We start from the raw sequence: 20,845 nt of genomic DNA on the forward strand, positions 1-20,845 counted from the left end.
TATTAACCCCTCAAGGAAAACGAAATAAATGAGTTTTTAAAGATTTAAAACAAAAAATACAAACTTTTGAGCCGTAGGTGGATTTTTAAAGGGAAAAAAAAAATGATGTTTTCAGGGGTGCAACACGAGGACTTCCCAGGAGGTCACCCATCCTAGTACTACTCTCGCCCAAGCACGCTTAACTGCGGAGTTCTGATGGGATCCGGTGCATTAGTGCTGGTATGATCGCACCCGGAATGTTTGGTCCGCAATATTCATTTATAGCGAGCGCGTGTGTCCTCCCTTTTCTCCCCCGGATTGACTAGGAACTTCTTATTCGCTGCTTGTTAGTGACCACGGTATTAACCCCTCAAGGAAAACGAAATAAATGAGTTTTTAAAGATTTAAAACAAAAAATACAAACTTTTGAGCCGTAGGTGGATTTTTAAAGGGAAAAAAAAAAATGATGTTTTCAGGGGTGCAACACGAGGACTTCCCAGGAGGTCACCCATCCTAGTACTACTCTCGCCCAAGCACGCTTAACTGCGGAGTTCTGATGGGATCCGGTGCATTAGTGCTGGTATGATCGCACCCGGAATGTTTGGTCCGCAATATTCATTTATAGCGAGCGCGTGTGTCCTCCCTTTTCTCCCCCGGATTGACTAGGAACTTCTTATTCGCTGCTTGTTAGTGACCACGATATTAACCCCTCAAGGAAAACGAAATAAATGAGTTTTTAAAGATTTAAAACAAAAAATACAAACTTTTGAGCCGTAGGTGGATTTTTAAAGGGAAAAAAAAATGATGTTTTCAGGGGTGCAACACGAGGACTTCCCAGGAGGTCACCCATCCTAGTACTACTCTCGCCCAAGCACGCTTAACTGCGGAGTTCTGATGGGATCCGGTGCATTAGTGCTGGTATGATCGCACCCGGAAAGTTTGGTCCGCAATATTCATTTATAGCGAGCGCGTGTGTCCTCCCTTTTCTCCCCCGGATTGACTAGGAACTTCTTATTCGCTGCTTGTTAGTGACCACGGTATTAACCCCTCAAGGAAAACGAAATAAATGAGTTTTTAAAGATTTAAAACAAAAAATACAAACTTTTGAGCCGTAGGTGGATTTTTAAAGGGAAAAAAAAAATGATGTCTTCAGGGGTGCAACACGAGGACTTCCCAGGAGGTCACCCATCCTAGTACTACTCTCGCCCAAGCACGCTTAACTGCGGAGTTCTGATGGGATCCGGTGCATTAGTGCTGGTATGATCGCACCCGGAATGTTTGTTCCGCAATATTCATTTATAGCGAGCGCGTGTGTCCTCCCTTTTCTCCCCCGGATTGACTAGGAACTTCTTATTCGCTGCTTGTTAGTGACCACGGTATTAACCCCTCAAGGAAAACGAAATAAATGAGTTTTTAAAGATTTAAAACAAAAAATACAAACTTTTGAGCCGTAGGTGGATTTTTAAAGGGAAAAAAAAAATGATGTTTTCAGGGGTGCAACACGAGGACTTCCCAGGAGGTCACCCATCCTAGTACTACTCTCGCCCAAGCACGCTTAACTGCGGAGTTCTGATGGGATCCGGTGCATTAGTGCTGGTATGATCGCACCCGGAATGTTTGTTCCGCAATATTCATTTATAGCGAGCGCGTGTGTCCTCCCTTTTCTCCCCCGGATTGACTAGGAACTTCTTATTCGCTGCTTGTTAGTGACCACGGTATTAACCCCTCAAGGAAAACGAAATAAATGAGTTTTTAAAGATTTAAAACAAAAAATACAAACTTTTGAGCCGTAGGTGGATTTTTAAAGGGAAAAAAAAAATGATGTTTTCAGGGGTGCAACACGAGGACTTCCCAGGAGGTCACCCATCCTAGTACTACTCTCGCCCAAGCACGCTTAACTGCGGAGTTCTGATGGGATCCGGTGCATTAGTGCTGGTATGATCGCACCCGGAATGTTTGGTCCGCAATATTCATTTATAGCGAGCGCGTGTGTCCTCCCTTTTCTCCCCCGGATTGACTAGGAACTTCTTATTCGCTGCTTGTTAGTGACCACGGTATTAACCCCTCAAGGAAAACGAAATAAATGAGTTTTTAAAGATTTAAAACAAAAAATACAAACTTTTGAGCCGTAGGTGGATTTTTAAAGGGAAAAAAAAAAATGATGTCTTCAGGGGTGCAACACGAGGACTTCCCAGGAGGTCACCCATCCTAGTACTACTCTCGCCCAAGCACGCTTAACTGCGGAGTTCTGATGGGATCCGGTGCATTAGTGCTGGTATGATCGCACCCGGAATGTTTGTTCCGCAATATTCATTTATAGCGAGCGCGTGTGTCCTCCCTTTTCTCCCCCGGATTGACTAGGAACTTCTTATTCGCTGCTTGTTAGTGACCACGGTATTAACCCCTCAAGGAAAACGAAATAAATGAGTTTTTAAAGATTTAAAACAAAAAATACAAACTTTTGAGCCGTAGGTGGATTTTTTAAAGGGAAAAAAAAAAATGATGTTTTCAGGGGTGCAACACGAGGACTTCCCAGGAGGTCACCCATCCTAGTACTACTCTCGCCCAAGCACGCTTAACTGCGGAGTTCTGATGGGATCCGGTGCATTAGTGCTGGTATGATCGCACCCGGAATGTTTGTTCCGCAATATTCATTTATAGCGAGCGCGTGTGTCCTCCCTTTTCTCCCCCGGATTGACTAGGAACTTCTTATTCGCTGCTTGTTAGTGACCACGGTATTAACCCCTCAAGGAAAACGAAATAAATGAGTTTTTAAAGATTTAAAACAAAAAATACAAACTTTTGAGCCGTAGGTGGATTTTTAAAGGGAAAAAAAAAAATGATGTCTTCAGGGGTGCAACACGAGGACTTCCCAGGAGGTCACCCATCCTAGTACTACTCTCGCCCAAGCACGCTTAACTGCGGAGTTCTGATGGGATACGGTGCATTAGTGCTGGTATGATCGCACCCGGAATGTTTGTTCCGCAATATTCATTTATAGCGAGCGCGTGTGTCCTCCCTTTTCTCCCCCGGATTGACTAGGAACTTCTTATTCGCTGCTTGTTAGTGACCACGGTATTAACCCCTCAAGGAAAACGAAATAAATGAGTTTTTAAAGATTTAAAACAAAAAATACAAACTTTTGAGCCGTAGGTGGATTTTTAAAGGGAAAAAAAAAATGATGTTTTCAGGGGTGCAACACGAGGACTTCCCAGGAGGTCACCCATCCTAGTACTACTATCGCCCAAGCACGCTTAACTGCGGAGTTCTGATGGGATCCGGTGCATTAGTGCTGGTATGATCGCACCCGGAATGTTTGGTCCGCAATATTCATTTATAGCGAGCGCGTGTGTCCTCCCTTTTCTCCCCCGGATTGACTAGGAACTTCTTATTCGCTGCTTGTTAGTGACCACGGTATTAACCCCTCAAGGAAAACGAAATAAATGAGTTTTTAAAGATTTAAAACAAAAAATACAAACTTTTGAGCCGTAGGTGGATTTTTAAAGGGAAAAAAAAATGATGTTTTCAGGGGTGCAACACGAGGACTTCCCAGGAGGTCACCCATCCTAGTACTACTCTCGCCCAAGCACGCTTAACTGCGGAGTTCTGATGGGATCCGGTGCATTAGTGCTGGTATGATCGCACCCGGAATGTTTGGTCCGCAATATTCATTTATAGCGAGCGCGTGTGTCCTCCCTTTTCTCCCCCGGATTGACTAGGAACTTCTTATTCGCTGCTTGTTAGTGACCACGGTATTAACCCCTCAAGGAAAACGAAATAAATGAGTTTTTAAAGATTTAAAACAAAAAATACAAACTTTTGAGCCGTAGGTGGATTTTTAAAGGGAAAAAAAAAATGATGTTTTCAGGGGTGCAACACGAGGACTTCCCAGGAGGTCACCCATCCTAGTACTACTCTCGCCCAAGCACGCTTAACTGCGGAGTTCTGATGGGATCCGGTGCATTAGTGCTGGTATGATCGCACCCGGAATGTTTGTTCCGCAATATTCATTTATAGCGAGCGCGTGTGTCCTCCCTTTTCTCCCCCGGATTGACTAGGAACTTCTTATTCGCTGCTTGTTAGTGACCACGGTATTAACCCCTCAAGGAAAACGAAATAAATGAGTTTTTAAAGATTTAAAACAAAAAATACAAACTTTTGAGCCGTAGGTGGATTTTTAAAGGGAAAAAAAAAATGATGTTTTCAGGGGTGCAACACGAGGACTTCCCAGGAGGTCACCCATCCTAGTACTACTCTCGCCCAAGCACGCTTAACTGCGGAGTTCTGATGGGATCCGGTGCATTAGTGCTGGTATGATCGCACCCGGAATGTTTGTTCCGCAATATTCATTTATAGCGAGCGCGTGTGTCCTCCCTTTTCTCCCCCGGATTGACTAGGAACTTCTTATTCGCTGCTTGTTAGTGACCACGGTATTAACCCCTCAAGGAAAACGAAATAAATGAGTTTTTAAAGATTTAAAACAAAAAATACAAACTTTTGAGCCGTAGGTGGATTTTTAAAGGGAAAAAAAAAAATGATGTCTTCAGGGGTGCAACACGAGGACTTCCCAGGAGGTCACCCATCCTAGTACTACTCTCGCCCAAGCACGCTTAACTGCGGAGTTCTGATGGGATACGGTGCATTAGTGCTGGTATGATCGCACCCGGAATGTTTGTTCCGCAATATTCATTTATAGCGAGCGCGTGTGTCCTCCCTTTTCTCCCCCGGATTGACTAGGAACTTCTTATTCGCTGCTTGTTAGTGACCACGGTATTAACCCCTCAAGGAAAACGAAATAAATGAGTTTTTAAAGATTTAAAACAAAAAATACAAACTTTTGAGCCGTAGGTGGATTTTTAAAGGGAAAAAAAAAATGATGTTTTCAGGGGTGCAACACGAGGACTTCCCAGGAGGTCACCCATCCTAGTACTACTATCGCCCAAGCACGCTTAACTGCGGAGTTCTGATGGGATCCGGTGCATTAGTGCTGGTATGATCGCACCCGGAATGTTTGGTCCGCAATATTCATTTATAGCGAGCGCGTGTGTCCTCCCTTTTCTCCCCCGGATTGACTAGGAACTTCTTATTCGCTGCTTGTTAGTGACCACGGTATTAACCCCTCAAGGAAAACGAAATAAATGAGTTTTTAAAGATTTTAAACAAAAAATACAAACTTTTGAGCCGTAGGTGGATTTTTAAAGGGAAAAAAAAAATGATGTTTTCAGGGGTGCAACACGAGGACTTCCCAGGAGGTCACCCATCCTAGTACTACTCTCGCCCAAGCACGCTTAACTGCGGAGTTCTGATGGGATCCGGTGCATTAGTGCTGGTATGATCGCACCCGGAAAGTTTGGTCCGCAATATTCATTTATAGCGAGCGCGTGTGTCCTCCCTTTTCTCCCCCGGATTGACTAGGAACTTCTTATTCGCTGCTTGTTAGTGACCACGGTATTAACCCCTCAAGGAAAACGAAATAAATGAGTTTTTAAAGATTTAAAACAAAAAATACAAACTTTTGAGCCGTAGGTGGATTTTTAAAGGGAAAAAAAAAATGATGTCTTCAGGGGTGCAACACGAGGACTTCCCAGGAGGTCACCCATCCTAGTACTACTCTCGCCCAAGCACGCTTAACTGCGGAGTTCTGATGGGATCCGGTGCATTAGTGCTGGTATGATCGCACCCGGAATGTTTGTTCCGCAATATTCATTTATAGCGAGCGCGTGTGTCCTCCCTTTTCTCCCCCGGATTGACTAGGAACTTCTTATTCGCTGCTTGTTAGTGACCACGGTATTAACCCCTCAAGGAAAACGAAATAAATGAGTTTTTAAAGATTTAAAACAAAAAATACAAACTTTTGAGCCGTAGGTGGATTTTTAAAGGGAAAAAAAAAATGATGTTTTCAGGGGTGCAACACGAGGACTTCCCAGGAGGTCACCCATCCTAGTACTACTCTCGCCCAAGCACGCTTAACTGCGGAGTTCTGATGGGATCCGGTGCATTAGTGCTGGTATGATCGCACCCGGAATGTTTGTTCCGCAATATTCATTTATAGCGAGCGCGTGTGTCCTCCCTTTTCTCCCCCGGATTGACTAGGAACTTCTTATTCGCTGCTTGTTAGTGACCACGGTATTAACCCCTCAAGGAAAACGAAATAAATGAGTTTTTAAAGATTTAAAACAAAAAATACAAACTTTTGAGCCGTAGGTGGATTTTTAAAGGGAAAAAAAAAATGATGTTTTCAGGGGTGCAACACGAGGACTTCCCAGGAGGTCACCCATCCTAGTACTACTCTCGCCCAAGCACGCTTAACTGCGGAGTTCTGATGGGATCCGGTGCATTAGTGCTGGTATGATCGCACCCGGAATGTTTGGTCCGCAATATTCATTTATAGCGAGCGCGTGTGTCCTCCCTTTTCTCCCCCGGATTGACTAGGAACTTCTTATTCGCTGCTTGTTAGTGACCACGGTATTAACCCCTCAAGGAAAACGAAATAAATGAGTTTTTAAAGATTTAAAACAAAAAATACAAACTTTTGAGCCGTAGGTGGATTTTTAAAGGGAAAAAAAAAAATGATGTCTTCAGGGGTGCAACACGAGGACTTCCCAGGAGGTCACCCATCCTAGTACTACTCTCGCCCAAGCACGCTTAACTGCGGAGTTCTGATGGGATCCGGTGCATTAGTGCTGGTATGATCGCACCCGGAATGTTTGTTCCGCAATATTCATTTATAGCGAGCGCGTGTGTCCTCCCTTTTCTCCCCCGGATTGACTAGGAACTTCTTATTCGCTGCTTGTTAGTGACCACGGTATTAACCCCTCAAGGAAAACGAAATAAATGAGTTTTTAAAGATTTAAAACAAAAAATACAAACTTTTGAGCCGTAGGTGGATTTTTAAAGGGAAAAAAAAAATGATGTTTTCAGGGGTGCAACACGAGGACTTCCCAGGAGGTCACCCATCCTAGTACTACTCTCGCCCAAGCACGCTTAACTGCGGAGTTCTGATGGGATCCGGTGCATTAGTGCTGGTATGATCGCACCCGGAATGTTTGTTCCGCAATATTCATTTATAGCGAGCGCGTGTGTCCTCCCTTTTCTCCCCCGGATTGACTAGGAACTTCTTATTCGCTGCTTGTTAGTGACCACGGTATTAACCCCTCAAGGAAAACGAAATAAATGAGTTTTTAAAGATTTAAAACAAAAAATACAAACTTTTGAGCCGTAGGTGGATTTTTAAAGGGAAAAAAAAAAATGATGTCTTCAGGGGTGCAACACGAGGACTTCCCAGGAGGTCACCCATCCTAGTACTACTCTCGCCCAAGCACGCTTAACTGCGGAGTTCTGATGGGATACGGTGCATTAGTGCTGGTATGATCGCACCCGGAATGTTTGTTCCGCAATATTCATTTATAGCGAGCGCGTGTGTCCTCCCTTTTCTCCCCCGGATTGACTAGGAACTTCTTATTCGCTGCTTGTTAGTGACCACGGTATTAACCCCTCAAGGAAAACGAAATAAATGAGTTTTTAAAGATTTAAAACAAAAAATACAAACTTTTGAGCCGTAGGTGGATTTTTAAAGGGAAAAAAAAAAATGATGTTTTCAGGGGTGCAACACGAGGACTTCCCAGGAGGTCACCCATCCTAGTACTACTATCGCCCAAGCACGCTTAACTGCGGAGTTCTGATGGGATCCGGTGCATTAGTGCTGGTATGATCGCACCCGGAATGTTTGGTCCGCAATATTCATTTATAGCGAGCGCGTGTGTCCTCCCTTTTCTCCCCCGGATTGACTAGGAACTTCTTATTCGCTGCTTGTTAGTGACCACGGTATTAACCCCTCAAGGAAAACGAAATAAATGAGTTTTTAAAGATTTAAAACAAAAAATACAAACTTTTGAGCCGTAGGTGGATTTTTAAAGGGAAAAAAAAAATGATGTTTTCAGGGGTGCAACACGAGGACTTCCCAGGAGGTCACCCATCCTAGTACTACTCTCGCCCAAGCACGCTTAACTGCGGAGTTCTGATGGGATCCGGTGCATTAGTGCTGGTATGATCGCACCCGGAATGTTTGGTCCGCAATATTCATTTATAGCGAGCGCGTGTGTCCTCCCTTTTCTCCCCCGGATTGACTAGGAACTTCTTATTCGCTGCTTGTTAGTGACCACGGTATTAACCCCTCAAGGAAAACGAAATAAATGAGTTTTTAAAGATTTAAAACAAAAAATACAAACTTTTGAGCCGTAGGTGGATTTTTAAAGGGAAAAAAAAAAATGATGTTTTCAGGGGTGCAACACGAGGACTTCCCAGGAGGTCACCCATCCTAGTACTACTCTCGCCCAAGCACGCTTAACTGCGGAGTTCTGATGGGATCCGGTGCATTAGTGCTGGTATGATCGCACCCGGAATGTTTGTTCCGCAATATTCATTTATAGCGAGCGCGTGTGTCCTCCCTTTTCTCCCCCGGATTGACTAGGAACTTCTTATTCGCTGCTTGTTAGTGACCACGGTATTAACCCCTCAAGGAAAACGAAATAAATGAGTTTTTAAAGATTTAAAACAAAAAATACAAACTTTTGAGCCGTAGGTGGATTTTTAAAGGGAAAAAAAAAATGATGTTTTCAGGGGTGCAACACGAGGACTTCCCAGGAGGTCACCCATCCTAGTACTACTCTCGCCCAAGCACGCTTAACTGCGGAGTTCTGATGGGATCCGGTGCATTAGTGCTGGTATGATCGCACCCGGAATGTTTGGTCCGCAATATTCATTTATAGCGAGCGCGTGTGTCCTCCCTTTTCTCCCCCGGATTGACTAGGAACTTCTTATTCGCTGCTTGTTAGTGACCACGGTATTAACCCCTCAAGGAAAACGAAATAAATGAGTTTTTAAAGATTTAAAACAAAAAATACAAACTTTTGAGCCGTAGGTGGATTTTTAAAGGGAAAAAATAAATAATGTTTTCAGGGGTGCAACACGAGGACTTCCCAGGAGGTCACCCATCCTAGTACTACTCTCGCCCAAGCACGCTTAACTGCGGAGTTCTGATGGGATCCGGTGCATTAGTGCTGGTATGATCGCACCCGGAATGTTTGGTCCGCAATATTCATTTATAGCGAGCGCGTGTGTCCTCCCTTTTCTCCCCCGGATTGACTAGGAACTTCTTATTCGCTGCTTGTTAGTGACCACGGTATTAACCCCTCAAGGAAAACGAAATAAATGAGTTTTTAAAGATTTAAAACAAAAAATACAAACTTTTGAGCCGTAGGTGGATTTTTAAAGGGAAAAAAAAAATGATGTTTTCAGGGGTGCAACACGAGGACTTCCCAGGAGGTCACCCATCCTAGTACTACTATCGCCCAAGCACGCTTAACTGCGGAGTTCTGATGGGATCCGGTGCATTAGTGCTGGTATGATCGCACCCGGAATGTTTGGTCCGCAATATTCATTTATAGCGAGCGCGTGTGTCCTCCCTTTTCTCCCCCGGATTGACTAGGAACTTCTTATTCGCTGCTTGTTAGTGACCACGGTATTAACCCCTCAAGGAAAACGAAATAAATGAGTTTTTAAAGATTTAAAACAAAAAATACAAACTTTTGAGCCGTAGGTGGATTTTTAAAGGGAAAAAAAAAATGATGTTTTCAGGGGTGCAACACGAGGACTTCCCAGGAGGTCACCCATCCTAGTACTACTCTCGCCCAAGCACGCTTAACTGCGGAGTTCTGATGGGATCCGGTGCATTAGTGCTGGTATGATCGCACCCGGAATGTTTGTTCCGCAATATTCATTTATAGCGAGCGCGTGTGTCCTCCCTTTTCTCCCCCGGATTGACTAGGAACTTCTTATTCGCTGCTTGTTAGTGACCACGGTATTAACCCCTCAAGGAAAACGAAATAAATGAGTTTTTAAAGATTTAAAACAAAAAATACAAACTTTTGAGCCGTAGGTGGATTTTTAAAGGGAAAAAAAAAATGATGTTTTCAGGGGTGCAACACGAGGACTTCCCAGGAGGTCACCCATCCTAGTACTACTCTCGCCCAAGCACGCTTAACTGCGGAGTTCTGATGGGATCCGGTGCATTAGTGCTGGTATGATCGCACCCGGAATGTTTGTTCCGCAATATTCATTTATAGCGAGCGCGTGTGTCCTCCCTTTTCTCCCCCGGATTGACTAGGAACTTCTTATTCGCTGCTTGTTAGTGACCACGGTATTAACCCCTCAAGGAAAACGAAATAAATGAGTTTTTAAAGATTTAAAACAAAAAATACAAACTTTTGAGCCGTAGGTGGATTTTTAAAGGGAAAAAAAAAAATGATGTCTTCAGGGGTGCAACACGAGGACTTCCCAGGAGGTCACCCATCCTAGTACTACTCTCGCCCAAGCACGCTTAACTGCGGAGTTCTGATGGGATACGGTGCATTAGTGCTGGTATGATCGCACCCGGAATGTTTTGTTCCGCAATATTCATTTATAGCGAGCGCGTGTGTCCTCCCTTTTCTCCCCCGGATTGACTAGGAACTTCTTATTCGCTGCTTGTTAGTGACCACGGTATTAACCCCTCAAGGAAAACGAAATAAATGAGTTTTTAAAGATTTAAAACAAAAAATACAAACTTTTGAGCCGTAGGTGGATTTTTAAAGGGAAAAAAAAAATGATGTTTTCAGGGGTGCAACACGAGGACTTCCCAGGAGGTCACCCATCCTAGTACTACTATCGCCCAAGCACGCTTAACTGCGGAGTTCTGATGGGATCCGGTGCATTAGTGCTGGTATGATCGCACCCGGAATGTTTGGTCCGCAATATTCATTTATAGCGAGCGCGTGTGTCCTCCCTTTTCTCCCCCGGATTGACTAGGAACTTCTTATTCGCTGCTTGTTAGTGACCACGGTATTAACCCCTCAAGGAAAACGAAATAAATGAGTTTTTAAAGATTTTAAACAAAAAATACAAACTTTTGAGCCGTAGGTGGATTTTTAAAGGGAAAAAAAAAATGATGTTTTCAGGGGTGCAACACGAGGACTTCCCAGGAGGTCACCCATCCTAGTACTACTCTCGCCCAAGCACGCTTAACTGCGGAGTTCTGATGGGATCCGGTGCATTAGTGCTGGTATGATCGCACCCGGAATGTTTGGTCCGCAATATTCATTTATAGCGAGCGCGTGTGTCCTCCCTTTTCTCCCCCGGATTGACTAGGAACTTCTTATTCGCTGCTTGTTAGTGACCACGGTATTAACCCCTCAAGGAAAACGAAATAAATGAGTTTTTAAAGATTTAAAACAAAAAATACAAACTTTTGAGCCGTAGGTGGATTTTTAAAGGGAAAAAAAAAATGATGTTTTCAGGGGTGCAACACGAGGACTTCCCAGGAGGTCACCCATCCTAGTACTACTCTCGCCCAAGCACGCTTAACTGCGGAGTTCTGATGGGATCCGGTGCATTAGTGCTGGTATGATCGCACCCGGAATGTTTGTTCCGCAATATTCATTTATAGCGAGCGCGTGTGTCCTCCCTTTTCTCCCCCGGATTGACTAGGAACTTCTTATTCGCTGCTTGTTAGTGACCACGGTATTAACCCCTCAAGGAAAACGAAATAAATGAGTTTTTAAAGATTTAAAACAAAAAATACAAACTTTTGAGCCGTAGGTGGATTTTTAAAGGGAAAAAAAAAATGATGTTTTCAGGGGTGCAACACGAGGACTTCCCAGGAGGTCACCCATCCTAGTACTACTCTCGCCCAAGCACGCTTAACTGCGGAGTTCTGATGGGATCCGGTGCATTAGTGCTGGTATGATCGCACCCGGAATGTTTGGTCCGCAATATTCATTTATAGCGAGCGCGTGTGTCCTCCCTTTTCTCCCCCGGATTGACTAGGAACTTCTTATTCGCTGCTTGTTAGTGACCACGGTATTAACCCCTCAAGGAAAACGAAATAAATGAGTTTTTAAAGATTTAAAACAAAAAATACAAACTTTTGAGCCGTAGGTGGATTTTTAAAGGGAAAAAATAAATAATGTTTTCAGGGGTGCAACACGAGGACTTCCCAGGAGGTCACCCATCCTAGTACTACTCTCGCCCAAGCACGCTTAACTGCGGAGTTCTGATGGGATCCGGTGCATTAGTGCTGGTATGATCGCACCCGGAATGTTTGGTCCGCAATATTCATTTATAGCGAGCGCGTGTGTCCTCCCTTTTCTCCCCCGGATTGACTAGGAACTTCTTATTCGCTGCTTGTTAGTGACCACAGTATTAACCCCTCAAGGAAAACGAAATAAATGAGTTTTTAAAGATTTAAAAAAAAAAATACAAACTTTTGAGCCGTAGGTGGATTTTTAAAGGGAAAAAAAAAATGATGTTTTCAGGGGTGCAACACGAGGACTTCCCAGGAGGTCACCCATCCTAGTACTACTCTCGCCCAAGCACGCTTAACTGCGGAGTTCTGATGGGATCCGGTGCATTAGTGCTGGTATGATCGCACCCGGAATGTTTGGTCCGCAATATTCATTTATAGCGAGCGCGTGTGTCCTCCCTTTTCTCCCCCGGATTGACTAGGAACTTCTTATTCGCTGCTTGTTAGTGACCACGGTATTAACCCCTCAAGGAAAACGAAATAAATGAGTTTTTAAAGATTTAAAACAAAAAATACAAACTTTTGAGCCGTAGGTGGATTTTTAAAGGGAAAAAAAAAATGATGTCTTCAGGGGTGCAACACGAGGACTTCCCAGGAGGTCACCCATCCTAGTACTACTCTCGCCCAAGCACGCTTAACTGCGGAGTTCTGATGGGATCCGGTGCATTAGTGCTGGTATGATCGCACCCGGAATGTTTGTTCCGCAATATTCATTTATAGCGAGCGCGTGTGTCCTCCCTTTTCTCCCCCGGATTGACTAGGAACTTCTTATTCGCTGCTTGTTAGTGACCACGGTATTAACCCCTCAAGGAAAACGAAATAAATGAGTTTTTAAAGATTTAAAACAAAAAATACAAACTTTTGAGCCGTATGTGGATTTTTAAAGGGAAAAAAAAAATGATGTCTTCAGGGGTGCAACACGAGGACTTCCCAGGAGGTCACCCATCCTAGTACTACTCTCGCCCAAGCACGCTTAACTGCGGAGTTCTGATGGGATCCGGTGCATTAGTGCTGGTATGATCGCACCCGGAATGTTTGGTCCGCAATATTCATTTATAGCGAGCGCGTGTGTCCTCCCTTTTCTCCCCCGGATTGACTAGGAACTTCTTATTCGCTGCTTGTTAGTGACCACGGTATTAACCCCTCAAGGAAAACGAAATAAATGAGTTTTTAAAGATTTAAAACAAAAAATACAAACTTTTGAGCCGTAGGTGGATTTTTAAAGGGAAAAAAAAAATGATGTTTTCAGGGGTGCAACACGAGGACTTCCCAGGAGGTCACCCATCCTAGTACTACTCTCGCCCAAGCACGCTTAACTGCGGAGTTCTGATGGGATCCGGTGCATTAGTGCTGGTATGATCGCACCCGGAATGTTTGGTCCGCAATATTCATTTATAGCGAGCGCGTGTGTCCTCCCTTTTCTCCCCCGGATTGACTAGGAACTTCTTATTCGCTGCTTGTTAGTGACCACGGTATTAACCCCTCAAGGAAAACGAAATAAATGAGTTTTTAAAGATTTAAAACAAAAAATACAAACTTTTGAGCCGTAGGTGGATTTTTAAAGGGAAAAAATAAATAATGTTTTCAGGGGTGCAACACGAGGACTTCCCAGGAGGTCACCCATCCTAGTACTACTCTCGCCCAAGCACGCTTAACTGCGGAGTTCTGATGGGATCCGGTGCATTAGTGCTGGTATGATCGCACCCGGAATGTTTGGTCCGCAATATTCATTTATAGCGAGCGCGTGTGTCCTCCCTTTTCTCCCCCGGATTGACTAGGAACTTCTTATTCGCTGCTTGTTAGTGACCACAGTATTAACCCCTCAAGGAAAACGAAATAAATGAGTTTTTACAGATTTAAAAAAAAAAATACAAACTTTTGAGCCGTAGGTGGATTTTTAAAGGGAAAAAAAAAATGATGTTTTCAGGGGTGCAACACGAGGACTTCCCAGGAGGTCACCCATCCTAGTACTACTCTCGCCCAAGCACGCTTAACTGCGGAGTTCTGATGCGATCCGGTGCATTAGTGCTGGTATGATCGCACCCGGAATGTTTGGTCCGCAATATTCATTTATAGCGAGCGCGTGTGTCCTCCCTTTTCTCCCCCGGATTGACTAGGAACTTCTTATTCGCTGCTTGTTAGTGACCACGGTATTAACCCCTCAAGGAAAACGAAATAAATGAGTTTTTAAAGATTTAAAACAAAAAATACAAACTTTTGAGCCGTAGGTGGATTTTTAAAGGGAAAAAAAAAATGATGTCTTCAGGGGTGCAACACGAGGACTTCCCAGGAGGTCACCCATCCTAGTACTACTCTCGCCCAAGCACGCTTAACTGCGGAGTTCTGATGGGATCCGGTGCATTAGTGCTGGTATGATCGCACCCGGAATGTTTGTTCCGCAATATTCATTTATAGCGAGCGCGTGTGTCCTCCCTTTTCTCCCCCGGATTGACTAGGAACTTCTTATTCGCTGCTTGTTAGTGACCACGGTATTAACCCCTCAAGGAAAACGAAATAAATGAGTTTTTAAAGATTTAAAACAAAAAATACAAACTTTTGAGCCGTAGGTGGATTTTTAAAGGGAAAAAAAAAATGATGTTTTCAGGGGTGCAACACGAGGACTTCCCAGGAGGTCACCCATCCTAGTACTACTCTCGCCCAAGCACGCTTAACTGCGGAGTTCTGATGGGATCCGGTGCATTAGTGCTGGTATGATCGCACCCGGAATGTTTGGTCCGCAATATTCATTTATAGCGAGCGCGTGTGTCCTCCCTTTTCTCCCCCGGATTGACTAGGAACTTCTTATTCGCTGCTTGTTAGTGACCACGGTATTAACCCCTCAAGGAAAACGAAATAAATGAGTTTTTAAAGATTTAAAACAAAAAATACAAACTTTTGAGCCGTAGGTGGATTTTTAAAGGGAAAAAAAAAATGATGTTTTCAGGGGTGCAACACGAGGACTTCCCAGGAGGTCACCCATCCTAGTACTACTCTCGCCCAAGCACGCTTAACTGCGGAGTTCTGATGGGATCCGGTGCATTAGTGCTGGTATGATCGCACCCGGAATGTTTGGTCCGCAATATTCATTTATAGCGAGCGCGTGTGTCCTCCCTTTTCTCCCCCGGATTGACTAGGAACTTCTTATTCGCTGCTTGTTAGTGACCACGGTATTAACCCCTCAAGGAAAACGAAATAAATGAGTTTTTAAAGATTTAAAACAAAAAATACAAACTTTTGAGCCGTAGGTGGATTTTTAAAGGGAAAAAAAAAATGATGTTTTCAGGGGTGCAACACGAGGACTTCCCAGGAGGTCACCCATCCTAGTACTACTCTCGCCCAAGCACGCTTAACTGCGGAGTTCTGATGGGATCCGGTGCATTAGTGCTGGTATGATCGCACCCGGAATGTTTGGTCCGCAATATTCATTTATAGCGAGCGCGTGTGTCCTCCCTTTTCTCACCCGGATTGACTAGGAACTTCTTATTCGCTGCTTGTTAGTGACCACGGTATTAACCCCTCAAGGAAAACGAAATAAATGAGTTTTTAAAGATTTAAAACAAAAAATACAAACTTTTGAGCCGTAGGTGGATTTTTAAAGGGAAAAAAAAAAATGATGTCTTCAGGGGTGCAACACGAGGACTTCCCAGGAGGTCACCCATCCTAGTACTACTCTCGCCCAAGCACGCTTAACTGCGGAGTTCTGATGGGATCCGGTGCATTAGTGCTGGTATGATCGCACCCGGAATGTTTGTTCCGCAATATTCATTTATAGCGAGCGCGTGTGTCCTCCCTTTTCTCCCCCGGATTGACTAGGAACTTCTTATTCGCTGCTTGTTAGTGACCACGGTATTAACCCCTCAAGGAAAACGAAATAAATGAGTTTTTAAAGATTTAAAACAAAAAATACAAACTTTTGAGCCGTAGGTGGATTTTTAAAGGGAAAAAAAAAATGATGTTTTCAGGGGTGCAACACGAGGACTTCCCAGGAGGTCACCCATCCTAGTACTACTCTCGCCCAAGCACGCTTAACTGCGGAGTTCTGATGGGATCCGGTGCATTAGTGCTGGTATGATCGCACCCGGAATGTTTGTTCCGCAATATTCATTTATAGCGAGCGCGTGTGTCCTCCCTTTTCTCCCCCGGATTGACTAGGAACTTCTTATTCGCTGCTTGTTAGTGACCACGGTATTAACCCCTCAAGGAAAACGAAATAAATGAGTTTTTAAAGATTTAAAACAAAAAATACAAACTTTTGAGCCGTAGGTGGATTTTTAAAGGGAAAAAAAAAATGATGTTTTCAGGGGTGCAACACGAGGACTTCCCAGGAGGTCACCCATCCTAGTACTACTCTCGCCCAAGCACGCTTAACTGCGGAGTTCTGATGGGATCCGGTGCATTAGTGCTGGTATGATCGCACCAGGAATGTTTGTTCCGCAATATTCATTTATAGCGAGCGCGTGTGTCCTCCCTTTTCTCCCCCGGATTGACTAGGAACTTCTTATTCGCTGCTTGTTAGTGACCACGGTATTAACCCCTCAAGGAAAACGAAATAAATGAGTTTTTAAAGATTTAAAACAAAAAATACAAACTTTTGAGCCGTAGGTGGATTTTTAAAGGGAAAAAGAAAATGATGTTTTCAGGGGTGCAACACGAGGACTTCCCAGGAGGTCACCCATCCTAGTACTACTCTCGCCCAAGCACGCTTAACTGCGGAGTTCTGATGGGATCCGGTGCATTAGTGCTGGTATGATCGCACCCGGAATGTTTGGTCCGCAATATTCATTTATAGCGAGCGCGTGTGTCCTCCCTTTTCTCCCCCGGATTGACTAGGAACTTCTTATTCGCTGCTTGTTAGTGACCACGGTATTAACCCCTCAAGGAAAACGAAATAAATGAGTTTTTAAAGATTTAAAACAAAAAATACAAACTTTTGAGCCGTAGGTGGATTTTTAAAGGGAAAAAAAAAATGATGTTTTCAGGGGTGCAACACGAGGACTTCCCAGGAGGTCACCCATCCTAGTACTACTCTCGCCCAAGCACGCTTAACTGCGGAGTTCTGATTGGATCCGGTGCATTAGTGCTGGTATGATCGCACCCGGAATGTTTGTTCCGCAATATTCATTTATAGCGAGCGCGTGTGTCCTCCCTTTTCTCCCCCGGATTGACTAGGAACTTCTTATTCGCTGCTTGTTAGTGACCACGGTATTAACCCCTCAAGGAAAACGAAATAAATGAGTTTTTAAAGATTTAAAACAAAAAATACAAACTTTTGAGCCGTAGGTGGATTTTTAAAGGGAAAAAAAAATGATGTTTTCAGGGGTGCAACACGAGGACTTCCCAGGAGGTCACCCATCCTAGTACTACTCTCGCCCAAGCACGCTTAACTGCGGAGTTCTGATGGGATCCGGTGCATTAGTGCTGGTATGATCGCACCCGGAATGTTTGTTCCGCAATATTCATTTATAGCGAGCGCGTGTGTCCTCCCTTTTCTCCCCCGGATTGACTAGGAACTTCTTATTCGCTGCTTGTTAGTGACCACGGTATTAACCCCTCAAGGAAAACGAAATAAATGAGTTTTTAAAGATTTAAAACAAAAAATACAAACTTTTGAGCCGTAGGTGGATTTTTAAAGGGAAAAAAAAAATGATGTTTTCAGGGGTGCAACACGAGGACTTCCCAGGAGGTCACCCATCCTAGTAGTACTCTCGCCCAAGCACGCTTAACTGCGGAGTTCTGATGGGATCCGGTGCATTAGTGCTGGTATGATCGCACCCGGAATGTTTGTTCCGCAATATTCATTTATAGCGAGCGCGTGTGTCCTCCCTTTTCTCCCCCGGATTGACTAGGAACTTCTTATTCGCTGCTTGTTAGTGACCACGGTATTAACCCCTCAAGGAAAACGAAATAAATGAGTTTTTAAAGATTTAAAACAAAAAATACAAACTTTTGAGCCGTAGGTGGATTTTTAAAGGGAAAAAAAAAATGATGTTTTCAGGGGTGCAACACGAGGACTTCCCAGGAGGTCACCCATCCTAGTACTACTCTCGCCCAAGCACGCTTAACTGCGGAGTTCTGATGGGATCCGGTGCATTAGTGCTGGTATGATCGCACCCGGAATGTTTGGTCCGCAATATTCATTTATAGCGAGCGCGTGTGTCCTCCCTTTTCTCCCCCGGATTGACTAGGAACTTCTTATTCGCTGCTTGTTAGTGACCACGGTATTAACCCCTCAAGGAAAACGAAATAAATGAGTTTTTAAAGATTTAAAACAAAAAATACAAACTTTTGAGCCGTAGGTGGATTTTTAAAGGGAAAAAAAAAATGATGTTTTCAGGGGTGCAACACGAGGACTTCCCAGGAGGTCACCCATCCTAGTACTACTCTCGCCCAAGCACGCTTAACTGCGGAGTTCTGATTGGATCCGGTGCATTAGTGCTGGTATGATCGCACCCGGAATGTTTGTTCCGCAATATTCATTTATAGCGAGCGCGTGTGTCCTCCCTTTTCTCCCCCGGATTGACTAGGAACTTCTTATTCGCTGCTTGTTAGTGACCACGGTATTAACCCCTCAAGGAAAACGAAATAAATGAGTTTTTAAAGATTTAAAACAAAAAATACAAACTTTTGAGCCGTAGGTGGATTTTTAAAGGGAAAAAAAAAATGATGTTTTCAGGGGTGCAACACGAGGACTTCCCAGGAGGTCACCCATCCTAGTACTACTCTCGCCCAAGCACGCTTAACTGCGGAGTTCTGATGGGATCCGGTGCATTAGTGCTGGTATGATCGCACCCGGAATGTTTGTTCCGCAATATTCATTTATAGCGAGCGCGTGTGTCCTCCCTTTTCTCCCCCGGATTGACTAGGAACTTCTTATTCGCTGCTTGTTAGTGACCACGGTATTAACCCCTCAAGGAAAACGAAATAAATGAGTTTTTAAAGATTTAAAACAAAAAATACAAACTTTTGAGCCGTAGGTGGATTTTTAAAGGGAAAAAAAAAATGATGTTTTCAGGGGTGCAACACGAGGACTTCCCAGGAGGTCACCCATCCTAGTACTACTCTCGCCCAAGCACGCTTAACTGCGGAGTTCTGATGGGATCCGGTGCATTAGTGCTGGTATGATCGCACCCGGAATGTTTGGTCCGCAATATTCATTTATAGCGAGCGCGTGTGTCCTCCCTTTTCTCCCCCGGATTGACTAGGAACTTCTTATTCGCTGCTTGTTAGTGACCACGGTATTAACCCCTCAAGGAAAACGAAATAAATGAGTTTTTAAAGATTTAAAACAAAAAATACAAACTTTTGAGCCGTAGGTGGATTTTTAAAGGGAAAAAAAAAATGATGTCTTCAGGGGTGCAACACGAGGAATTCCCAGGAGGTCACCCATCCTAGTACTACTCTCGCCCAAGCACGCTTAACTGCGGAGTTCTGATGGGATCCGGTGCATTAGTGCTGGTATGATCGCACCCGGAATGTTTGTTCCGCAATATTCATTTATAGCGAGCGCGTGTGTCCTCCCTTTTCTCCCCCGGATTGACTAGGAACTTCTTATTCGCTGCTTGTTAGTGACCACGGTATTAACCCCTCAAGGAAAACGAAATAAATGAGTTTTTAAAGATTTAAAACAAAAAATACAAACTTTTGAGCAGTAGGTGGATTTTTAAAGGGAAAAAAAAAATGATGTTTTCAGGGGTGCAACACGAGGACTTCCCAGGAGGTCACCCATCCTAGTACTACTCTTGCCCAAGCACGCTTAACTGCGGAGTTCTGATGGGATCCGGTGCATTAGTGCTGGTATGATCGCACCCGGAATGTTTGGTCCGCAATATTCATTTATAGCGAGCGCGTGTGTCCTCCCTTTTCTCCCCCGGATTGACTAGGAACTTCTTATTCGCTGCTTGTTAGTGACCACGGTATTAACCCCTCAAGGAAAACGAAATAAATGAGTTTTTAAAGATTTAAAACAAAAAATACAAACTTTTGAGCCGTAGGTGGATTTTTAAAGGGAAAAAAAAATGATGTTTTCAGGGGTGCAACACGAGGACTTCCCAGGAGGTCACCCATCCTAGTACTACTCTCGCCCAAGCACGCTTAACTGCGGAGTTCTGATGGGATCCGGTGCATTAGTGCTGGTATGATCGCACCCGGAATGTTTGGTCCGCAATATTCATTTATAGCGAGCGCGTGTGTCCTCCCTTTTCTCCCCCGGATTGACTAGGAACTTCTTATTCGCTGCTTGTTAGTGACCACGGTATTAACCCCTCAAGGAAAACGAAATAAATGAGTTTTTAAAGATTTAAAACAAAAAATACAAACTTTTGAGCCGTAGGTGGATTTTTAAAGGGAAAAAAAAAATGATGTGTTCAGGGGTGCAACACGAGGACTTCCCAGGAGGTCACCCATCCTAGTACTACTCTCGCCCAAGCACGCTTAACTGCGGAGTTCTGATGGGATCCGGTGCATTAGTGCTGGTATGATCGCACCCGGAATGTTTGTTCCGCAATATTCATTTATAGCGAGCGCGTGTGTCCTCCCTTTTCTCCCCCGGATTGACTAGGAACTTCTTATTCGCTGCTTGTTAGTGACCACGGTATTAACCCCTCAAGGAAAACGAAATAAATGAGTTTTTAAAGATTTAAAACAAAAAATACAAACTTTTGAGCCGTAGGTGGATTTTTAAAGGGAAAAAAAAAATGATGTTTTCAGGGGTGCAACACGAGGACTTCCCAGGAGGTCACCCATCCTAGT

The 20,845-nt window shown here is 44.0% G+C and overlaps 61 non-coding genes across 61 annotated transcripts; all 61 read right to left on the bottom strand.

The window, feature by feature from the left end:
- Positions 1–114: 114 nt before the first annotated feature.
- LOC133812054 (5S ribosomal RNA) lies at positions 115–233 on the bottom strand. The gene has a single exon (XR_009883554.1). It is a non-coding gene; the product is annotated as a 5S ribosomal RNA (ribosomal RNA).
- A 221-nt stretch (positions 234–454) lies between these two features.
- Positions 455–573, bottom strand: LOC133812055 (5S ribosomal RNA). Its single transcript, XR_009883556.1, has one exon. It is a non-coding gene; the product is annotated as a 5S ribosomal RNA (ribosomal RNA).
- Positions 574–792: 219 nt separating this feature from the next.
- On the bottom strand, positions 793–911 carry LOC133812057 (5S ribosomal RNA). Its single transcript, XR_009883558.1, has one exon. It is a non-coding gene; the product is annotated as a 5S ribosomal RNA (ribosomal RNA).
- Positions 912–1,131: 220 nt separating this feature from the next.
- LOC133812058 (5S ribosomal RNA) lies at positions 1,132–1,250 on the bottom strand. Its single transcript, XR_009883559.1, has one exon. It is a non-coding gene; the product is annotated as a 5S ribosomal RNA (ribosomal RNA).
- Positions 1,251–1,470: 220 nt separating this feature from the next.
- On the bottom strand, positions 1,471–1,589 carry LOC133812059 (5S ribosomal RNA). Its single transcript, XR_009883560.1, has one exon. It is a non-coding gene; the product is annotated as a 5S ribosomal RNA (ribosomal RNA).
- Positions 1,590–1,809: 220 nt separating this feature from the next.
- LOC133812060 (5S ribosomal RNA) lies at positions 1,810–1,928 on the bottom strand. Its single transcript, XR_009883561.1, has one exon. It is a non-coding gene; the product is annotated as a 5S ribosomal RNA (ribosomal RNA).
- Positions 1,929–2,149: 221 nt separating this feature from the next.
- LOC133812062 (5S ribosomal RNA) lies at positions 2,150–2,268 on the bottom strand. Its single transcript, XR_009883562.1, has one exon. It is a non-coding gene; the product is annotated as a 5S ribosomal RNA (ribosomal RNA).
- Positions 2,269–2,490: 222 nt separating this feature from the next.
- LOC133812063 (5S ribosomal RNA) lies at positions 2,491–2,609 on the bottom strand. Its single transcript, XR_009883563.1, has one exon. It is a non-coding gene; the product is annotated as a 5S ribosomal RNA (ribosomal RNA).
- A 221-nt stretch (positions 2,610–2,830) lies between these two features.
- Positions 2,831–2,949, bottom strand: LOC133812131 (5S ribosomal RNA). The gene has a single exon (XR_009883628.1). It is a non-coding gene; the product is annotated as a 5S ribosomal RNA (ribosomal RNA).
- Positions 2,950–3,169: 220 nt separating this feature from the next.
- Positions 3,170–3,288, bottom strand: LOC133812124 (5S ribosomal RNA). The gene has a single exon (XR_009883621.1). It is a non-coding gene; the product is annotated as a 5S ribosomal RNA (ribosomal RNA).
- Positions 3,289–3,507: 219 nt separating this feature from the next.
- Positions 3,508–3,626, bottom strand: LOC133812064 (5S ribosomal RNA). The gene has a single exon (XR_009883564.1). It is a non-coding gene; the product is annotated as a 5S ribosomal RNA (ribosomal RNA).
- A 220-nt stretch (positions 3,627–3,846) lies between these two features.
- On the bottom strand, positions 3,847–3,965 carry LOC133812065 (5S ribosomal RNA). The gene has a single exon (XR_009883565.1). It is a non-coding gene; the product is annotated as a 5S ribosomal RNA (ribosomal RNA).
- A 220-nt stretch (positions 3,966–4,185) lies between these two features.
- Positions 4,186–4,304, bottom strand: LOC133812066 (5S ribosomal RNA). Its single transcript, XR_009883566.1, has one exon. It is a non-coding gene; the product is annotated as a 5S ribosomal RNA (ribosomal RNA).
- Positions 4,305–4,525: 221 nt separating this feature from the next.
- Positions 4,526–4,644, bottom strand: LOC133812132 (5S ribosomal RNA). Its single transcript, XR_009883629.1, has one exon. It is a non-coding gene; the product is annotated as a 5S ribosomal RNA (ribosomal RNA).
- Positions 4,645–4,864: 220 nt separating this feature from the next.
- LOC133812125 (5S ribosomal RNA) lies at positions 4,865–4,983 on the bottom strand. The gene has a single exon (XR_009883622.1). It is a non-coding gene; the product is annotated as a 5S ribosomal RNA (ribosomal RNA).
- Positions 4,984–5,203: 220 nt separating this feature from the next.
- LOC133812067 (5S ribosomal RNA) lies at positions 5,204–5,322 on the bottom strand. Its single transcript, XR_009883567.1, has one exon. It is a non-coding gene; the product is annotated as a 5S ribosomal RNA (ribosomal RNA).
- Positions 5,323–5,542: 220 nt separating this feature from the next.
- Positions 5,543–5,661, bottom strand: LOC133812069 (5S ribosomal RNA). Its single transcript, XR_009883569.1, has one exon. It is a non-coding gene; the product is annotated as a 5S ribosomal RNA (ribosomal RNA).
- A 220-nt stretch (positions 5,662–5,881) lies between these two features.
- On the bottom strand, positions 5,882–6,000 carry LOC133812070 (5S ribosomal RNA). The gene has a single exon (XR_009883570.1). It is a non-coding gene; the product is annotated as a 5S ribosomal RNA (ribosomal RNA).
- Positions 6,001–6,220: 220 nt separating this feature from the next.
- LOC133812071 (5S ribosomal RNA) lies at positions 6,221–6,339 on the bottom strand. The gene has a single exon (XR_009883571.1). It is a non-coding gene; the product is annotated as a 5S ribosomal RNA (ribosomal RNA).
- Positions 6,340–6,560: 221 nt separating this feature from the next.
- LOC133812072 (5S ribosomal RNA) lies at positions 6,561–6,679 on the bottom strand. The gene has a single exon (XR_009883572.1). It is a non-coding gene; the product is annotated as a 5S ribosomal RNA (ribosomal RNA).
- A 220-nt stretch (positions 6,680–6,899) lies between these two features.
- Positions 6,900–7,018, bottom strand: LOC133812073 (5S ribosomal RNA). The gene has a single exon (XR_009883573.1). It is a non-coding gene; the product is annotated as a 5S ribosomal RNA (ribosomal RNA).
- Positions 7,019–7,239: 221 nt separating this feature from the next.
- LOC133812133 (5S ribosomal RNA) lies at positions 7,240–7,358 on the bottom strand. The gene has a single exon (XR_009883630.1). It is a non-coding gene; the product is annotated as a 5S ribosomal RNA (ribosomal RNA).
- Positions 7,359–7,579: 221 nt separating this feature from the next.
- LOC133812126 (5S ribosomal RNA) lies at positions 7,580–7,698 on the bottom strand. The gene has a single exon (XR_009883623.1). It is a non-coding gene; the product is annotated as a 5S ribosomal RNA (ribosomal RNA).
- A 220-nt stretch (positions 7,699–7,918) lies between these two features.
- Positions 7,919–8,037, bottom strand: LOC133812074 (5S ribosomal RNA). The gene has a single exon (XR_009883574.1). It is a non-coding gene; the product is annotated as a 5S ribosomal RNA (ribosomal RNA).
- Positions 8,038–8,258: 221 nt separating this feature from the next.
- LOC133812075 (5S ribosomal RNA) lies at positions 8,259–8,377 on the bottom strand. The gene has a single exon (XR_009883575.1). It is a non-coding gene; the product is annotated as a 5S ribosomal RNA (ribosomal RNA).
- A 220-nt stretch (positions 8,378–8,597) lies between these two features.
- Positions 8,598–8,716, bottom strand: LOC133812076 (5S ribosomal RNA). Its single transcript, XR_009883576.1, has one exon. It is a non-coding gene; the product is annotated as a 5S ribosomal RNA (ribosomal RNA).
- Positions 8,717–8,936: 220 nt separating this feature from the next.
- LOC133812077 (5S ribosomal RNA) lies at positions 8,937–9,055 on the bottom strand. Its single transcript, XR_009883577.1, has one exon. It is a non-coding gene; the product is annotated as a 5S ribosomal RNA (ribosomal RNA).
- A 220-nt stretch (positions 9,056–9,275) lies between these two features.
- On the bottom strand, positions 9,276–9,394 carry LOC133812128 (5S ribosomal RNA). The gene has a single exon (XR_009883625.1). It is a non-coding gene; the product is annotated as a 5S ribosomal RNA (ribosomal RNA).
- Positions 9,395–9,614: 220 nt separating this feature from the next.
- On the bottom strand, positions 9,615–9,733 carry LOC133812078 (5S ribosomal RNA). Its single transcript, XR_009883578.1, has one exon. It is a non-coding gene; the product is annotated as a 5S ribosomal RNA (ribosomal RNA).
- A 220-nt stretch (positions 9,734–9,953) lies between these two features.
- LOC133812080 (5S ribosomal RNA) lies at positions 9,954–10,072 on the bottom strand. Its single transcript, XR_009883580.1, has one exon. It is a non-coding gene; the product is annotated as a 5S ribosomal RNA (ribosomal RNA).
- A 221-nt stretch (positions 10,073–10,293) lies between these two features.
- On the bottom strand, positions 10,294–10,412 carry LOC133812134 (5S ribosomal RNA). The gene has a single exon (XR_009883631.1). It is a non-coding gene; the product is annotated as a 5S ribosomal RNA (ribosomal RNA).
- Positions 10,413–10,633: 221 nt separating this feature from the next.
- On the bottom strand, positions 10,634–10,752 carry LOC133812129 (5S ribosomal RNA). The gene has a single exon (XR_009883626.1). It is a non-coding gene; the product is annotated as a 5S ribosomal RNA (ribosomal RNA).
- A 220-nt stretch (positions 10,753–10,972) lies between these two features.
- Positions 10,973–11,091, bottom strand: LOC133812081 (5S ribosomal RNA). Its single transcript, XR_009883581.1, has one exon. It is a non-coding gene; the product is annotated as a 5S ribosomal RNA (ribosomal RNA).
- Positions 11,092–11,311: 220 nt separating this feature from the next.
- On the bottom strand, positions 11,312–11,430 carry LOC133812082 (5S ribosomal RNA). Its single transcript, XR_009883582.1, has one exon. It is a non-coding gene; the product is annotated as a 5S ribosomal RNA (ribosomal RNA).
- A 220-nt stretch (positions 11,431–11,650) lies between these two features.
- Positions 11,651–11,769, bottom strand: LOC133812083 (5S ribosomal RNA). The gene has a single exon (XR_009883583.1). It is a non-coding gene; the product is annotated as a 5S ribosomal RNA (ribosomal RNA).
- Positions 11,770–11,989: 220 nt separating this feature from the next.
- On the bottom strand, positions 11,990–12,108 carry LOC133812084 (5S ribosomal RNA). Its single transcript, XR_009883584.1, has one exon. It is a non-coding gene; the product is annotated as a 5S ribosomal RNA (ribosomal RNA).
- A 220-nt stretch (positions 12,109–12,328) lies between these two features.
- Positions 12,329–12,447, bottom strand: LOC133812085 (5S ribosomal RNA). The gene has a single exon (XR_009883585.1). It is a non-coding gene; the product is annotated as a 5S ribosomal RNA (ribosomal RNA).
- Positions 12,448–12,667: 220 nt separating this feature from the next.
- Positions 12,668–12,786, bottom strand: LOC133812086 (5S ribosomal RNA). The gene has a single exon (XR_009883586.1). It is a non-coding gene; the product is annotated as a 5S ribosomal RNA (ribosomal RNA).
- Positions 12,787–13,006: 220 nt separating this feature from the next.
- On the bottom strand, positions 13,007–13,125 carry LOC133812090 (5S ribosomal RNA). The gene has a single exon (XR_009883587.1). It is a non-coding gene; the product is annotated as a 5S ribosomal RNA (ribosomal RNA).
- A 220-nt stretch (positions 13,126–13,345) lies between these two features.
- On the bottom strand, positions 13,346–13,464 carry LOC133812091 (5S ribosomal RNA). The gene has a single exon (XR_009883588.1). It is a non-coding gene; the product is annotated as a 5S ribosomal RNA (ribosomal RNA).
- A 220-nt stretch (positions 13,465–13,684) lies between these two features.
- LOC133812092 (5S ribosomal RNA) lies at positions 13,685–13,803 on the bottom strand. Its single transcript, XR_009883589.1, has one exon. It is a non-coding gene; the product is annotated as a 5S ribosomal RNA (ribosomal RNA).
- A 220-nt stretch (positions 13,804–14,023) lies between these two features.
- Positions 14,024–14,142, bottom strand: LOC133812118 (5S ribosomal RNA). The gene has a single exon (XR_009883615.1). It is a non-coding gene; the product is annotated as a 5S ribosomal RNA (ribosomal RNA).
- Positions 14,143–14,362: 220 nt separating this feature from the next.
- LOC133812094 (5S ribosomal RNA) lies at positions 14,363–14,481 on the bottom strand. Its single transcript, XR_009883591.1, has one exon. It is a non-coding gene; the product is annotated as a 5S ribosomal RNA (ribosomal RNA).
- Positions 14,482–14,701: 220 nt separating this feature from the next.
- LOC133812095 (5S ribosomal RNA) lies at positions 14,702–14,820 on the bottom strand. The gene has a single exon (XR_009883592.1). It is a non-coding gene; the product is annotated as a 5S ribosomal RNA (ribosomal RNA).
- Positions 14,821–15,040: 220 nt separating this feature from the next.
- On the bottom strand, positions 15,041–15,159 carry LOC133812096 (5S ribosomal RNA). The gene has a single exon (XR_009883593.1). It is a non-coding gene; the product is annotated as a 5S ribosomal RNA (ribosomal RNA).
- Positions 15,160–15,379: 220 nt separating this feature from the next.
- On the bottom strand, positions 15,380–15,498 carry LOC133812097 (5S ribosomal RNA). Its single transcript, XR_009883594.1, has one exon. It is a non-coding gene; the product is annotated as a 5S ribosomal RNA (ribosomal RNA).
- Positions 15,499–15,719: 221 nt separating this feature from the next.
- LOC133812098 (5S ribosomal RNA) lies at positions 15,720–15,838 on the bottom strand. The gene has a single exon (XR_009883595.1). It is a non-coding gene; the product is annotated as a 5S ribosomal RNA (ribosomal RNA).
- Positions 15,839–16,058: 220 nt separating this feature from the next.
- On the bottom strand, positions 16,059–16,177 carry LOC133812099 (5S ribosomal RNA). Its single transcript, XR_009883596.1, has one exon. It is a non-coding gene; the product is annotated as a 5S ribosomal RNA (ribosomal RNA).
- A 220-nt stretch (positions 16,178–16,397) lies between these two features.
- Positions 16,398–16,516, bottom strand: LOC133812112 (5S ribosomal RNA). Its single transcript, XR_009883609.1, has one exon. It is a non-coding gene; the product is annotated as a 5S ribosomal RNA (ribosomal RNA).
- Positions 16,517–16,736: 220 nt separating this feature from the next.
- Positions 16,737–16,855, bottom strand: LOC133812100 (5S ribosomal RNA). Its single transcript, XR_009883597.1, has one exon. It is a non-coding gene; the product is annotated as a 5S ribosomal RNA (ribosomal RNA).
- A 220-nt stretch (positions 16,856–17,075) lies between these two features.
- Positions 17,076–17,194, bottom strand: LOC133812122 (5S ribosomal RNA). Its single transcript, XR_009883619.1, has one exon. It is a non-coding gene; the product is annotated as a 5S ribosomal RNA (ribosomal RNA).
- A 219-nt stretch (positions 17,195–17,413) lies between these two features.
- On the bottom strand, positions 17,414–17,532 carry LOC133812101 (5S ribosomal RNA). The gene has a single exon (XR_009883598.1). It is a non-coding gene; the product is annotated as a 5S ribosomal RNA (ribosomal RNA).
- A 220-nt stretch (positions 17,533–17,752) lies between these two features.
- On the bottom strand, positions 17,753–17,871 carry LOC133812120 (5S ribosomal RNA). The gene has a single exon (XR_009883617.1). It is a non-coding gene; the product is annotated as a 5S ribosomal RNA (ribosomal RNA).
- Positions 17,872–18,091: 220 nt separating this feature from the next.
- On the bottom strand, positions 18,092–18,210 carry LOC133812102 (5S ribosomal RNA). The gene has a single exon (XR_009883599.1). It is a non-coding gene; the product is annotated as a 5S ribosomal RNA (ribosomal RNA).
- Positions 18,211–18,430: 220 nt separating this feature from the next.
- On the bottom strand, positions 18,431–18,549 carry LOC133812123 (5S ribosomal RNA). The gene has a single exon (XR_009883620.1). It is a non-coding gene; the product is annotated as a 5S ribosomal RNA (ribosomal RNA).
- A 220-nt stretch (positions 18,550–18,769) lies between these two features.
- On the bottom strand, positions 18,770–18,888 carry LOC133812103 (5S ribosomal RNA). Its single transcript, XR_009883600.1, has one exon. It is a non-coding gene; the product is annotated as a 5S ribosomal RNA (ribosomal RNA).
- A 220-nt stretch (positions 18,889–19,108) lies between these two features.
- On the bottom strand, positions 19,109–19,227 carry LOC133812106 (5S ribosomal RNA). Its single transcript, XR_009883602.1, has one exon. It is a non-coding gene; the product is annotated as a 5S ribosomal RNA (ribosomal RNA).
- A 220-nt stretch (positions 19,228–19,447) lies between these two features.
- LOC133812109 (5S ribosomal RNA) lies at positions 19,448–19,566 on the bottom strand. Its single transcript, XR_009883605.1, has one exon. It is a non-coding gene; the product is annotated as a 5S ribosomal RNA (ribosomal RNA).
- Positions 19,567–19,786: 220 nt separating this feature from the next.
- LOC133812117 (5S ribosomal RNA) lies at positions 19,787–19,905 on the bottom strand. Its single transcript, XR_009883614.1, has one exon. It is a non-coding gene; the product is annotated as a 5S ribosomal RNA (ribosomal RNA).
- A 219-nt stretch (positions 19,906–20,124) lies between these two features.
- Positions 20,125–20,243, bottom strand: LOC133812107 (5S ribosomal RNA). The gene has a single exon (XR_009883603.1). It is a non-coding gene; the product is annotated as a 5S ribosomal RNA (ribosomal RNA).
- Positions 20,244–20,463: 220 nt separating this feature from the next.
- Positions 20,464–20,582, bottom strand: LOC133812108 (5S ribosomal RNA). The gene has a single exon (XR_009883604.1). It is a non-coding gene; the product is annotated as a 5S ribosomal RNA (ribosomal RNA).
- Between the last annotated feature and the right edge of the window lie 263 nt (positions 20,583–20,845).

Source organism: Humulus lupulus, unplaced genomic scaffold, assembly GCF_963169125.1.
Source record: "Humulus lupulus unplaced genomic scaffold, drHumLupu1.1 SCAFFOLD_282, whole genome shotgun sequence".
In the NCBI taxonomy this organism is placed as follows: Eukaryota; Viridiplantae; Streptophyta; class Magnoliopsida; order Rosales; family Cannabaceae; genus Humulus; species Humulus lupulus.